Genomic DNA, 14,618 nt, shown 5'->3' with positions numbered 1-14,618 from the left:
TCTGTATTCCTGATAAGTAAGGGACTGTAACTGCTGCTGCAAAAGCTAACCAGAAATAGCTGCTGGGACTTAATGATTCTAGAATGCCTGCCTATTGTCATGAATCACAGCAGCCTTATGGGAGGCTACAGCCAAGCCTGGCATGGTCCTACAGCGATCTGGAAAATAGGTGCAGATTTTTTAATTCAGTCTTTTACATTAGGATGGAAAGTTCTAAGACGGACAGAGACCTCTGCAGTCTAAAATGGATTTGTTCCTAAAGCTTAGATGTGTTTTCAATATGAGGCTTGGGACAGAGTTCTTCCTGTCTATGCTGTCCCTTTAAAATCACACCGGATCAGTAGTGACTAAAGCTTATTACTACTTGCCCGCTGTTAGCCTGTTTTATTTGCAGCACTGACAGCATGTGGAGTGTGTGAAGTAGACAAGCTCCGGGGAGCTGAAATGTGAATGTGACTCCTAAGTAATCCATTGAAATCAACTGGTTTCAATCTAGTTCACAGCATGAAAACGGCCAGCACAATTGTGCTTGAGGGTCAGACCCATTTTTAGGAGCACCCTTGACTAAGGACTGAATGGGATGCAAGGACTGAGCTATCATTCTCAGGTCTTGTTTACTGGACCTGAGAGATTTTGGTTGGAAAGCTTAGATGCTGCACAAGCAGAGGGTCTATCCACCCAGGGCTGGCAACCTGGTACCTTTCACTTGCCCTCGAGTCTCGTGTTAAAAAACATGCTGGTTCTCTGCTTTTAACCTACATGCCACTGCCATTGCTTCATACCAAGGGCCGCTTTCTTGCTCAAGGAACCTTTCTTTCACTGTAAGATTTTCCTTGCAGCCTGCCATTAGCGGCCCTGTGTCCCCTTGGAACGTTCTTCATGGTAATGACTATAACGCATCATCTTACCTGTGTGCTGAGACATTTGGAAGAAATCAATTTCTCTAAATCTTCCATTTATCCTGAATGGTCCAGTGACCTGAGCGTAATGGCTGTGCTATAACAAACGACTGCTTGTTGCATAGCTAAACAGACACAACTCTGCAAAATTCAGTCTTTGGGGCCGCTGTCATAACAAATGCGCTGTCCAGTTAGAAATTACCTCTATCTTGAAACCCACTTGGGAGGCTCAAAGCAGCTGGATAAGCTGAGGATCCTCTGCTTCAAGAAGAACCCATGAGGGGCACAGAGGAGAGCTGTTTCCCAGTTGCGATCCCAGAAGATTTAAAATCCTATGAAGGCCATTACCTCCCCTTTGCTTTGCTGTGTCTTAGCTGCAGTGCTTAATATGCAAACAAGTAAACAGGAGAGGGGCTGATTAGTTCATAACAGCCAGCCTTCTCAAGGTTTACATATTAGCATAATAATTAGTGCCCCAGAAGCCCTGGAGAGGATATAGTCTTTAAAAAATATACTGGAATGTAACAAGATAAATTAATAGTGTATTGAATATTAGCACTTACCACACCATCTGCTTTTAGCATACCACTGTGTGTTCAGCCTTATAAAGTCATGTTCACTTCCACCGCTTCGCTTATCCCTGCCCACGGTTTAACGCTTGTAGTCCCACAGCCTGGGGAAAGAAGGCCAGGACCCCTGGCCTCACTGTGGTATGCCATCACTCCTCACCTGAAGCCACACAGCACGTATAGGTGGAAACTCCATGTTATGTAGAATTAATTTATAAGAGTAACGCCCAACAGGCCTGGTGGAGTTCGGAGTCCCTCTGTGTTTTTAAGTTTTAAATCCTGATTTCCGAGGGCTCTGTGACTTGGCTGGATATAGGTCGGCCATCAAAACAATGACAATGCCAACCTTCTGCCAGGACTTTACAAAGCATTTTGACTTTGCGTCGATGTGACCTGTTCTGACATTGGAGGAAAGCAACAGCAGTTCCGTTCACATCTCGTCCAGTCTGAAACGGCTTCAAGCGTCTGCCTTATGATAGCCAAAAAGCACCAGAGTCAGAGTTACGGCTGCCAATGCTATCCCTAATCGACCCTGTTCTGCCTCTGAATCACAGCCCCTCTCTGAGACCCCAGTATGCTTAGAGATCCCTGAATGGCAAGCCAGAGAAGAACAGGTGGTCACACACACGGGATTGACGAAATTCATCCCTGGGATAACGCCACTGAAGCCTGTTACACCAGGGATTCATTTGGCTCACAGCAGTAGAATTTTCCTGGCCTCCTGAATGTTGTTATTTCTGTGAAGGTGGCAGGATTTTCACTACTTCTGTAAGAGGATATGATGTACACGCAAAGCACGATTCATTCACTGCTCCAGCAAGGTCCTGCTGGGCAGGTAGAGCAGTGGTTCTCAATCTATTTCCTATTGTGGGCCGCATATGCAGCCCGCAATGTGCTATGTGGGCAACATCCGATGCTACTCGTATGGCCCTATGTCACATGGGCCGCAGCTATGTGCTGATTGGGCCGCAAGTGGCCTGTGGACTGCAGCTTGAGAACCACTGTGCTAGAGCGACAGCCCTGCAGACGGGAGGCCTTTCTTCATCCACCGAACTGATGCCACAGGGGCAGTGCATTTGCAACGTTCTTTGTGGTGCCCTGACCTGGAGGGGCCTTTTCCGAAGATAGCAAGGGTGTTTGCTCTCCCTGGCACTGCCACGCTTAGCTTCTCCTCTAAGGGTGCCAAGAATTTCCTTGGCTTTTGTCAGCTTGTCAGATCATTGCTATCTTAAAATAGCCACTTATTATATTTTTTTAGTGAATTCATTTGACTGTGACAGGGAGGCCCATTCGTGCCAGCTGGCAAAGGGTTCACTGTTCTTTGCAAGCAAGTCCTGTTGCAGACCTGACACACTCACGGCACCTAATATGCTGCTTTCATGATATTTATCCGTAAAGGGTGAGGTCTGTACTGAAAGCTTGTAACTTATCAGTACTCATAATCATTGCGAGATGTGTGTATGGGTAATATTTAAGGAGTAATGTAACTATATTGAAAATTATGTCCTTATGGTCTCGGAGTGAAAGTGAGTCATCAGAGAATAATTGTCTTGGTGATGTGTCTCAGTGATGCCCCATTCACGAAGAGGGAGTTGTCACCCCTCTCAGGTTAGCCAGTTACGTAACATCCACAATTGTCCACCTTTGCACCAACCCAGAACAGTCAATGGAAAACCTGGAAATGAAATGGACGATACGGCAGCGTGGGGATCACCTGAATTGTGAATCAAGACAAATGATTGATTCAGTATATCACCGGGTGGAGAAAGACACCCTGGATCCATTTACTGAGAAGGTGACGAGTGGGGCTGCTTCATGAATGATTGATCTTAGCTCCATAGGGCCCGCAAATGCTGCGAACGCCTGAACTTTGGGGTAAGAATCTTCTCTCTTAGACAGGAAAAGTGCCTATTCAGTGTAGGCCCTAGTCCATGTTTATGATTTTGTTTGGTATTTCGTCATTTGTTTCCATCACTTGCACTTGTTTCTATCTAAATCTGTAATTTTGTTTGATTGTTATCAAACTCAAGTGCTATGTGTGATACAGGAGTGGTGGGCTACTGTAAAAATGGTAACTTGAGTTTGATTACAAAAAACAAAAGGAAAATTTACTTAAGAAAAAATTACAGATTTAAATAGAAACAAGTGTGAGTGATGGAAACAAATGGCTAACTACCAAACAAAATCATAAACATGAACTAGGGCCTACACTTGGTAACTTGGGGTCAGCTGTTACTTTGGGAATGGTGGATCTGGGATTTCTATGGGTATTCAGTGATCAGGGCTCGATGTCCCTTCAAAGTGTCCCCCTGGGACTTGGGAGCCAAGGCAGGGCTGGTGTAGCCAAGAGGAGAGTGCTTGAGCTGGTTGTATTAGTGAGCTAACACCCAGCTGGCACAGGCAAGATCCCCCTTGCACAGGAGGCAAGTGCCAACAAGCTAACTCACAGCCCTGAGCGTGCCCTGAGGAGCATCACATTCACCCACATGGTCCCCCGGCCAGATGCCTACCCTTGTGGCAGCTGCCTGTATGTTGGGAAGCAAGAAAACTCTTGCAAAGATGATTTTCCCCAGGACAAGCAAATGACAGAAATGCTGTATGTACCCCACTGTGTGAGTTCCCTTCAAGGAAAGAGGAGATACTCAGTTTTCTAGCTAGGGAAGTCTCCAAGACCCAGATTCTGATACTTGTTACTCCTTGAGCAGGTGCACTGGAGATGAAAGGAGTCTATGGCTGATGTATGGTGCTCTTCATGGTCAGTAGGGGTATTTAACGAGTGGGGGTTGCAGAATCTGTCCCTGCAATAGCCATCCAACCCACAAGCACCCCTGCTATGCACACAATGGCACAAAAATGTATTAGGGCTATCGATTAATCACAGTTAACTCACATGATTAACTCAGAAAAATTAATCACTATGAATTGCAGTTTTAATTGCACTGTTAAAAAATAGAATGCCAATTGAAATGTATTATTTTGGATGTTTTTCTACATTTTCATATATATTGTGTTGTAATTGAAATCAGAGTATATTATTTTTTATTACAAATATTTGCACTGTAAAATTGATAAACAAAAGAAACAGTGTTTTTCAATTCACCACATTGTTTTGTTTTGGAGTGCAGTTATGTAACAAAATAAATCTACATTTGTAAATTGCACTTTCACAACAAAGAGATTGCACTGCAGTACTTGTATGAGGTGAATTGAAAAATACTGTATCTTTTAGTTTTTTTACAGTGCAAATAATTATAAAAAATAAATATAAAGTGAGCACTGTGCACTTTGTATTCTGTGTTGTAATTGAAATCAATATATTTGAAAATGTAGAAAACATCCAAAAATATTTCAATTGTATTCTATTATTGTTTAACAGTGCAATTAATCATTTTTAATCCCTTGACAGCCCTAAAATAGTATTCTATTATTGTTCAACAGCATGATTAATCATGTGATTAATTTTTTTAATTGCACAATTAATCATGATTAATTTTTTTAATCTCTTGACAGCCCTAAAACTTATATATTTGTCTCCACTTGTAGCTAGGAGGAACTAATTCACATTTCCCAAGGCTGCTACAGGAGATGATGGAAACTGGCAAAATCAGCTGTGCAGTGCCCCAGAACAATGATGGTATGAAGCTGGGCAGGCAGATCTGGCGACATATACAGGTCTGTCGCATCTTACGTGCATTTAACATGCGCGATTTCAGCTTTACGTGGTCGGCAAAAACAAAAAGAGAAAAATAACAATTTTAATACGGTACCTGTAGTGTGGGCGATTCTGCCCGCCATTCAACTCAATGTAATTTTGACTACACGCGGTTTTCACTCTATGTGCTAACGGCGGAACGGAACCCCCGCGTAAGATGAGACTTGCCTGTACTCCTTGAGCCTGATGCCTTTTGGCCTCTTATCTCCGATGTCCATATGCTTGATACCATACTAACACAGAAGGTGGCACGGCCTCTGCCCCTGCTTGCCAGAAGAATTTTCTTACTCAGGGTAGTGAGGGGATTTCTCACTTGCCTGATCAGCACTGAGCAAAAGAGAGGAAGACACAGTCTCTGTCCTAGTGTGTTTACAATCTGATTTAGGCTAGAGGGGATCCTACCCACTCTAACCATCCATGTCTGAACCAGGGCAGGCCGCTACCCTGCAAGTGAGGAAGACGCCGTACAGGAAGGGCCAACGGTCTATCATGTCCAGTGTCCCACCTTCTGGGGCAGTCTCAAGACCTGGAGGACTTGCTTCAGCATAAGATATCTGCATACCCTGCGCAATGCTCAGTCTGCTGAAGTGGGATGTACTCCCTGAACTCAGATGGGCAGCAGCATCTGCCCTACAGCCTGAAGAGGAAAGAAGGTGCAGTGGTTAGAGCAGTAATCTGGGAACCCACATTTAGTGCTGTGCACTGCCACAGCCACCCTGTGTAGCATTGGGCTCTCTGTGCCTTAATGCCCCTTTGGGCAATGGGGACAACAGCAATGCCAAGGCAACTCCAGCGGCTCTGCTGGCTACGGCCATAGGTGTGGAAAAAGGTGGGCTCTGAGAGGCATCACAGGTAAAAACCAGCGCCTTGAACTCCACCCGGAAACCAACAGGGAATCAATAGAGATTACGGTGCTGGAGAGATGCTCTGGGTGTCAAATTGATGCTACATAAGGTATTTCTCTCACCCAATGGTCAATCTTTACCGCTACACTAGTCCAGTTCAGACAGCTGGCCTCTACCTCCCAAGAGACACCCCCACTGGCAGTTTCTCCTCAGTCATGGGTAACAACTTGTGTCAATTCCTCTGCTCTTACACAGTTACAGACTATTGTCTCTCCCTTCAGGGGGCCCCCTCTTCAGAAAACAATGCTGGGGTTCATTTGTCTTTGTAAGTGCCTGGTCCAGCCCCTGCAGGAAGTGCTGTGGATTGTTCTCAGCGCTGGTTGAGTTAGCCCTGAAACCCCATCTCACCTCAGGCGAACAGGTTGCTTCAACTGTTTCGCACCCTAATAGTCCACATTTTGCAGATCTCTTACACTAGTTCCCATCCAAACCTCTTGCAGTAACCATGGCACTCAGCCAGTGCATAGCTTTCAGCAGAAGCCAGGCACAACCCCCTCCGGCGAAACAGCGAGAGGAGGGCTGGACACAGGTAACATACCTGCCGGAGTATGTCTGGGTCAGGGGTTCTCAACCTTTCTCTTTCAGAATCCTGCCCCCCCCCCATTCTATAAAAAATCCACAGCCCACCTGTGCCACAACAACTGGTTTTCTGCATGTGAAAGCCAGGGCTGACATTAGGGGGTAGCAAGCAGGGCACTTGCCTGGGGACCCCACGAAGCTAAGTGGCTCAGGCTTTGGGGGCTCTGGGCTGCAGTCCTGTGCTGTGGGGCATTGGCTTTCTGCCCTGGGCTGTAGCACGTCTAACACCAGCCCTGCTTGGCAGCCCCCCTGAAACCTGTCTGCGGCCCCTCTCCCAGACCCCAGACCCCTGCCTGGGAAGCAATGGGCCGGGTCACATTCACCATGTTCAGCCCCCGAGTGACAGGGACTCGACGGACAGTGGATGTGGCCCCCCCTCTTCCCAACCAGGCCTGGACTGTCACCACGTGCGCCCCCCCACCGCGGGATCGTGATGCCCCCCGCGGAGCCCACGCGTGTCCCTGACCCCGCCGCCCGCTGAGCCGCCCCCGAGCGCCCCGGGCTCCGCATCCCTGCGGCGGGAGCGGGAGGCGGAGAGACGCGCCGGGCGGAGCGGAGCGGGGCTGGGCCGAGGCCCGGGCGGGGAGCGGGGCGAGCCTGGCGGAGCGGAGCCTGCGGGTGAGTGGGGGAGCGGGCCGGGGCCGGGGGAGGGGGCGGCTGAGCTCAGCCCGGCCCCGGCCCCAGCGCGGGGGGCTTTGCCCGGCACATCGCTCCGCCCCGGGCCCGGGCGCGAGTGGCGAGGTGCGAGCAGCCCGGCCGTGCCGCGCGGGGCCCCCCGGGGGAAATCCCCCCCTGGCTGCCGGCGAGCCCCGGCGCCGCAGGACCAGCCTCCCAGGGGCGGCCTGGGGGCCGCGATCCGCTCTGGCGGCACCGGGGGAGGCTGGGGCCGGCAGGCGCCCTCCCCAGGGGCGCAGTGAGATGCCCAGATAAGTCCCTGCGCGTCGCCCCAGCCGCTGCAGATGCCTGGAGAAAAGGGAGACACGAGGTTGCCTGTGGGGGGTGCGGGGGAAGTTGCCTTTAAAGGGGAGAAACTCCTCCAGCGGGATGCTTCGCAGGCTGCGTCTGTCACCCAGGAGAAGACAGGAGCCAGGCCCCCTCCGCTTTGCCACCTCGGCTTCCTTAATAGGGGCAGCCCCAATTCCTGTCTCGAAATTCCTACCATGTTACACCCTCCCGCCCTCCAGAAAGCTCTTCCAGGCCCCTGGGTTTCAGCGGTGTTAGAAACAAAACACCAGGCGTGCGCCTGCAGGCATTGTCGCTGTTTCTGCCTTGCAAATACTGGTCGCTTTTTGGCAATGCCTCTTTGGAAGGAAGGATGGTTTTGTGGTTAAGAAACTGGATTGGGACACATGGGGACTTGGGTTTTATTCCCGGCAGGGATTGTCTCTTATTCTGTGTATGTACAGAACCTAGCACAATGCGGCCCTGGGCTCAGCTGCGCTCATTAGGCTCTGCTGCAAACAACACTCATAAGAGCTTGGGACACATGGGATTTTTACATGTTGCAAAGCTTGTGTTATTGTGGATGCTGGCCATGCACAGAACATACCCCCTTGTCATTTGATTAGGAGAACGTTGCTGCTAGCAGGGGCTGGGAGAGTGTCAGACTTCTTTGGGTTTATATTTTCCACGCTCTTTTGTTTAAATATATATGTACATACGCAGAGAAAGGGGAAGAGGAGAACGTTTGCCTTGCGAAGTAAGTGACCGGAATGTACAAAAGGTGCAGAATCAAATGTTGCCCCGTAGCTTCAGCAATATTTGATGAAGTGACTATAATCATAGTAATAAAATGACAATGACGTCTTCAATTAAAAAAAAAGACTCATGAAGGCAGATAAAGGTGCTTATTAAATCATCTTTGACTGCAGAGTGGTTATCCCACCTGTAACAAAGAATGCGTTTCTGAAGTTACTAGACTTGCTGGGTACCGATTAAAGAGAAGTCAGAAATTCTATTAAACTCATTAAAATAAATAGTGGGGGGCAGGAAAGAGCTTGTTATAGAAACAGATTTTACTGTACACCAGATCTACACATTTCACAGTTCTTCCAGTGATAATGTCGAGCATACTCTAAAACCCCTTCGGTGCTTTTTATTTATGCATGAACTTTCTCCCTGCCAGCCGTGTTTGATCACGAGGACGATAGAATAATGAATATAGTTGAATGAATAATCATTTCCATGGCAGCAGATTGCAGGATGGTGAACAGAAGGTGTTTTAACTCAGGACGCAAACAGTTGGTTAATGGAAAAGCTAGTTCTGAGTCTTGAGACTTAATATCCTTTGTGGCATGCTGTGTCTGTTGTTACCCTGCTGCAAGAGTACCCAAGGTTGTTGCTGATTGCACTGCAGTACTGTACTGCAGTAGCTAGCGATGTGATAAAGAGAGCTGCCCAGGATGGTAATGTATAGCTCAGAAGGGAGACAGAAGGGAGTTCATGAAGCAAAGCTGCATTCAAGTGCTGGCCCAGCCTTCAGTTTCCTCTGTAAGGAAGTTACCTCAATATTTCATTCATGTACGAATACTCTCCGCATGCGTCATGTTTAGTTAGAATTCTTTTGCCCCATTCTGATTTGAAGCCAGCCTGCCCGAAGCAACTTGTGTCTTTGTATCTTTGGAAATAACATTCCATCCTTGCCAACACCCACCACCTTTTTCCTTACCAAGGAAGGAAGAAAGCCAATGTCAGTAATTAGGGAGAGAAATTGACTAGCTTGCACAGTTTCTGATTACTTTTATCCTTTCACCAAGTGAGCGCAGCTCCTTTATAGTGTTTTCTGTGGCATAGGCAGGGTAGAGTTTTAAATTTAATTGAATCCTGTTAACATCAGTTTCTCAGCAGCAGAGAGCTATATTCTAAAATGATTAGTCTGGGATGGCATTGCTTATTACAGTAACTTCTTGAGGCCTCCCCGGAGAGGGGGGGGACCCTTGTGCGCTGGTGCTGTACATAAACAGCAAGAGACAGTCTCTCCGCCAAAGAGCTTACAATGTAAATAGGCAAAGTGGAAGTATTGCTATTTGCATCTTGCAGATGGGAAACTGAGGCACAAAGAAATTGCCTTGCCCAAGGTCCCACAGGGAATTTTGTGGAAGCGCCAGATATTGAACCCAGACTTCCAGAGTCCCAGTCAGTGCCTTATCCCCAGGCATCCTCTCACTAGTGTAGGGGTCTATGAGGCTAGCATGCCTCACTACCACCCTATTATTATTTTATTATTACCCTACTATAGTGCCTAGGGGCCCTAGGCATAGACCAGGCCCTATTGTGCTAGGTGCGGTACAAACTCAGAACAAAAAGATGGTCCCTGCCCCAAGGGGATTACAATCTAAGTAGCATCTAGAAGAGAACAGACTCTTGCCACGTTCTGCTCTCAGATATGCTGGATTCTCTGTACCATGAAGTCTTTACATTAAGATTTGAGGGCTTCACACCCCCCTTTCATACTTACACCGGTAACTCAGCCAGAAATTATGGGCCTTTACCGGAGTGGGTGGGTGAGGTTTTGTGGCCTGTGATGTGCAGGGAGGTCAGACTAGATGAGCATGATGATCCCTTCTGGCCTTAAAGTCTCTGAGTCTATGATGTAAATCCCTAGTAACTCACTGGAAGTCAGTGGGCTTATTTGTTTTGACACTAGTGCATAAGAGAGGAGAATTGGTGCCTCCTTTCTTTTGTCTCATACCGGTACATTACCGTCAGCCGTTTGTTGCCCAGGCTGAGGATTTGTTGATAAAGGATGCTGCTGTGTTTTTAAACTTTGCTGCCTTAATGAGCTTGTTTGTGGCAGGTTTGCTAATAGAGGATTATGTATTTTAGAAATGTCTGCTGTAGGGACTATGTCCCTGGACAATTGGCTGTGGCAGTCTTCACTAGTAAAGAAACATACCGTTTGTGTACTGTAATCCACGCTTGCTCACCCCCACCCACCTTGTTCCTTATAAACACACACACAATTTGCACTGTACTCTTTGCAGGGTTACAGAACAGCCTTTACTTTATTATTTAAAGTGTCTGTTATTCCCCTCAGCAGTTGCTGATATTTGAGGAGTAAAGGCATGTCCGGACAACCCAGGCAGGATTTAAAATACAAGATAGGAGAGAAGATAAGCAGCAGTGGAGCAATAGAGATAATTAGCACATACACAGAGCTTTCATTGACTGTGAGTCTGTATGATCAATTCTCCTTTGGCCCTCACCAAGCCTGGGTAACCTCCTCACACCCAGTGCTAGGTCCACAAATCCCAGCACCCAACATCAGCCATGTGTTTTTGGTTTTTTTCCTGGCTACAGTCTCATAGAATCATAGAAGTGTAGGACTGGAAGGGACCTTGAGAAGTCATCTCGTCCTGTCCCCTTCACTCAAGGCAGGACTACGCAATAACTAGACCATCCCTGACAGGTGTTTGTCTAACCTGCTCTTAAAAATCGCCAATGATGGGGATTCCAAAACCTCCCTAGGCAATTTGTACCAGTGCTTAACCGTGACAGGAAACTTTTCCTAATGTCCAATCTAAACCTCCCTTGCTGCAATGTAGCCCATTGCTTCTTGTCCTATCCTCAGAGGTTAACAAGAACAATTTTTCTCTCTTCTCCTTTTATGTACAGTAACTCCTCGCTTAACGTTGTAGTTCTGTTCCTGAAAAATGCAACTTTAAGTGAAACGATGTTAAGCGAATCCAATTTCCCTGTAAGAATTATTGTAAATGTGAGGGTTAGGTTCCAGGGAAATTTTTTTCACCAGACAAAAAACTATATATTATATAGACATACACACAGTATACATTTTAAACAAACAATTTAATCCTGTTCACAGCTATGATGATTGTGACGCTTGGTTGAGGTGGTGAAGTCACAGGGTGGAAGAGGGAGGGATATTTCCCAGGGAATGCCTTACTGCTGAATGATGAGCTAGCACTTGGTTGAGCCCTCAGAGGTTAACACATTGTTGCTAACGTAACCTCTCATCAAGGCAGCGTGAACAGGAGGGAGGGGAGACAGCATAGCAGACAGAGACAGACACAAACCTTGTGTGTGGGAGAGGGAGAGAGATGCACACTGCCCTTTAAGTAAGCTGACCCACTCTTAAGTGCACTGTCTTTTTAAGTGGATCAGGAAGTTGAGACAGCAGCTGCTGCCCCAAGCTCTCTCTGTCTCTCTCCATCCATGTCCCCTCCCTGCTCTCTATGGAGAAGGGGTAAGTGGGGTGCGCGAGCAGGGGAGAGGGGTACACCCTGACATTTGCCCCCCCTGCCCCTTCTGCACAGCAAACAGGAGTCTCTGGGAGTAGCTGCAAGGCAGAGGGCAGGAGCAGCACATGGCAGTGGGAGGAGGGACAGCTCAACTGCCTTGATAGCCTGCTGGGCGTCTGCAGCACAGGGAACTTAGGGAAACGGGGAGCTGATAGGGGGGCTGATGGTCCACCCTGGTTCCAATCCCCCACCAGCTAGCTGCAACGGGCTGCTCTTCCTGCAAGCAGTGGACAAAGCAGGCGGCTGCCAAACAACGTTAGAAGGAAGCACTGCACAACTCTAAACGAGCATGTTCCCCAACTGATCAGCAACTTTAAGTGAGGAGTTACTGTACTTGAAAACTGTTATCTGTCCCCCCCCTCAGTCTTTTCTTCTGCTGACTAAACAAACCCAATTCTTTCAATCTTCCCTCATAGGTCATGTTTTCTAGACCTTTAATCATTTTTGTTGCTCTCCCCTGAACTTTCTCCAATTTGTCCACATCTTTGCTGAAATGTGGCACCCAGAACTGGATACAATACTCCAGTTGAGGCCTTATCAGTGCAGACTAGAGCGGAAGAATTACTTCTTGTGTCTTGCTTACAACTCTCCTGCTAATACATCCTAGAACAGGGTTTCCCAAACAGGAGTCAACGCTTATGTAGGGAAAGCCCCTGGTGGGCCAGGCCGGTGTATTTACCTGCCCCGTCTGCAGGTCCGGCCAGTCGGGGCTCCCACTGGCCATGGTTTGCTGCTCCGGGCCAGCGGGGGCTGCTGAAGCAGTGGCCAGTAAGTCCCTCAGCCCACGCCGCTTCCAGCAGCTCCCATTGGCCCGGAGCAGCGATCCGCGGCCAATGGGAGCCGCGATCGGCTGGACTTGCAGGCGGGGCAGGTAAACACACCGGCCCGGCCTGCCAGGGTTTTCCCTACACAAGCGGCGACCCCTGTTTGAGAAACCCTGTCCTAGAATGATGTTTGCTTTTTTTTGCAACAGTGTTACACTTTTGACTCATATTTAGCTTGCAATCAACTATAACCCCCATATCCCTCTCCGCCGTACTCCTTTCTAGGCAGTCATTTCCCATTGTGTATGTGTGCAATTGATTGTTCCTTCCTAAGTAGAGTACTTTGCATTTGTTCATATTTAATTTCATTCTATTTACTTCAGACCATTTCTCCAGTTTGTCCAGATCATTTTTATCCTATCCTCCAAAGCACTTATAACCCTTCCTAGATTGGTAGGATCTGCAAATTTTATAAGTGTGTTCTCTATGCCATTATCTAAATCAGGGGTCAGCAACCTTTCAGAAGTGCTGTGCCAAGTCTTCATTTATTCACTCTAATTTAAGGTTTCTCGTGCCAGTAATACATTTTAACATTTTTAGAAGGTCTCTTTCTATAAGTCTATAATATATAACTAAACTATTGTTGTATGTAAAATAAATAAGGTTTTTAAAATGTTTAAGAAGCTTAATTTAAAACTAAATTAAAATGCAGAGCTCCCCGGACCAGTGGCCAGGACCCGGACAGCGTGGGTGCCACTGAAAATCAGCTCGCATGCCACCTTCGACACATGTGCCACAGGTTGCCTACCCCTGATCTAAATCATAGATGAAGTTTTTGAACAGAACCAGATCCAGGACTGACTCCTTCAGGACATTGATGTGTCCTTCCAGCATGACTGTGAACCACTTTTCCAACCAGTTTTCCAACCAGTTATGCACCTATCTCATAGTAGCTCTATCTAGGCTCTATTTACCTAGTTTATGTATGAGAAGGTCATGAAAGACAGTATCAAAAGCCTTACTGAAGTTAAGACATCTACCACTTCCTCCCATCCATAAAACTTGTTACCCTGTCAAAGGAAGCTATTAGTTTGATTTGACACAATTTTTCTTGACAAATCCATGCTGAGTGCTATCACCCTATGATTTTCTAGATATTTGCAAATTGATTGCCTAGTTCTTTGCTCCATTATCTTTCCAGGTACTGAAATTAAGCTGACTGGTCTGTAATTCCCCTTTTTATAGATGGGCACTAGATTTGTCATCTTCCAGTCCTCTAGAATCTCTCCTGGCTTCCATGAGTTTTCAAAGATAATCGCTAATAGATCAGTTGTCTCCTCAGTCAGCTCCTTGAGTATTCTAGGATGTATTTCATCAGGCCTTGGCCACTAGACATCTAACTTGCTTAAGTAATTTTTAACTTGTTCTTTCCCTATTTTAGCCTCTGAACCTACCTCATTTTCACTGATATTCACTATGTTAGACATCTAATTGTTACTGAACTTTTTGGTGAAAACTGAAACAACAATGTCATTTGGCTCTTCTACCGTTTTCTGTTATTGTCTTTCTCGCCTCATTGAGTAAAGGACCTACTCTTTCCTTGGTCTTCCTCTTGCTTCTAGTATTTGTGTGGAAAGTTTTATTGTTACCCTCTATGTCTCTAACTAGTTTAATCTCCTTTTGTGCATTGGCCTTTCTAATTTTGTCCCTACATACTTGTGTTAGTTGTTTCTATTCATCCTTTGTAATTTGTCCTAGTTTTCACTTTATTTTGAGTTTCAGATCACTGAAGATTTCCTGGGTAAGCCAGGGTGGTCTCTTGCCATACTTCCTATCTTTCCTACACAATGGGATAGTTTGCCCTTGTGCCCTTAATAGTGTCTCTGAAAAGCTCCCGATTCTCTTGAACTGTTTTTCTCCTTAGACTTGCTT

General features: G+C 46.8%; 1 protein-coding gene across 2 annotated transcripts in view; it reads left to right on the top strand.

Annotated features, from left to right (window-relative positions):
* The window catches only part of NCS1 (neuronal calcium sensor 1), a 102,117-nt gene that overhangs the window by 630 nt on the left and 86,869 nt on the right, over positions 1–14,618 (top strand). Inside the window, exon 1 of one of the 2 annotated variants that reach the window (XM_050926182.1) lies at positions 7,228–7,282. The exons of the other annotated variant lie outside the window; for it this stretch is intronic. The gene's annotated coding sequence lies outside the window, so the exon portion shown is untranslated. Of the gene's footprint in view, positions 1–7,227; positions 7,283–14,618 lie in introns of those variants that run through there. 2 annotated transcript variants of the gene reach the window in all.

Source organism: Gopherus flavomarginatus, chromosome 17 (assembly GCF_025201925.1).
Source record: "Gopherus flavomarginatus isolate rGopFla2 chromosome 17, rGopFla2.mat.asm, whole genome shotgun sequence".
Lineage (NCBI taxonomy): Eukaryota > Metazoa > Chordata > Testudines > Testudinidae > Gopherus > Gopherus flavomarginatus.
Note: the sequence above shows the minus strand (reverse complement) of the source record. Positions and strands in the feature narration are given on the sequence as shown.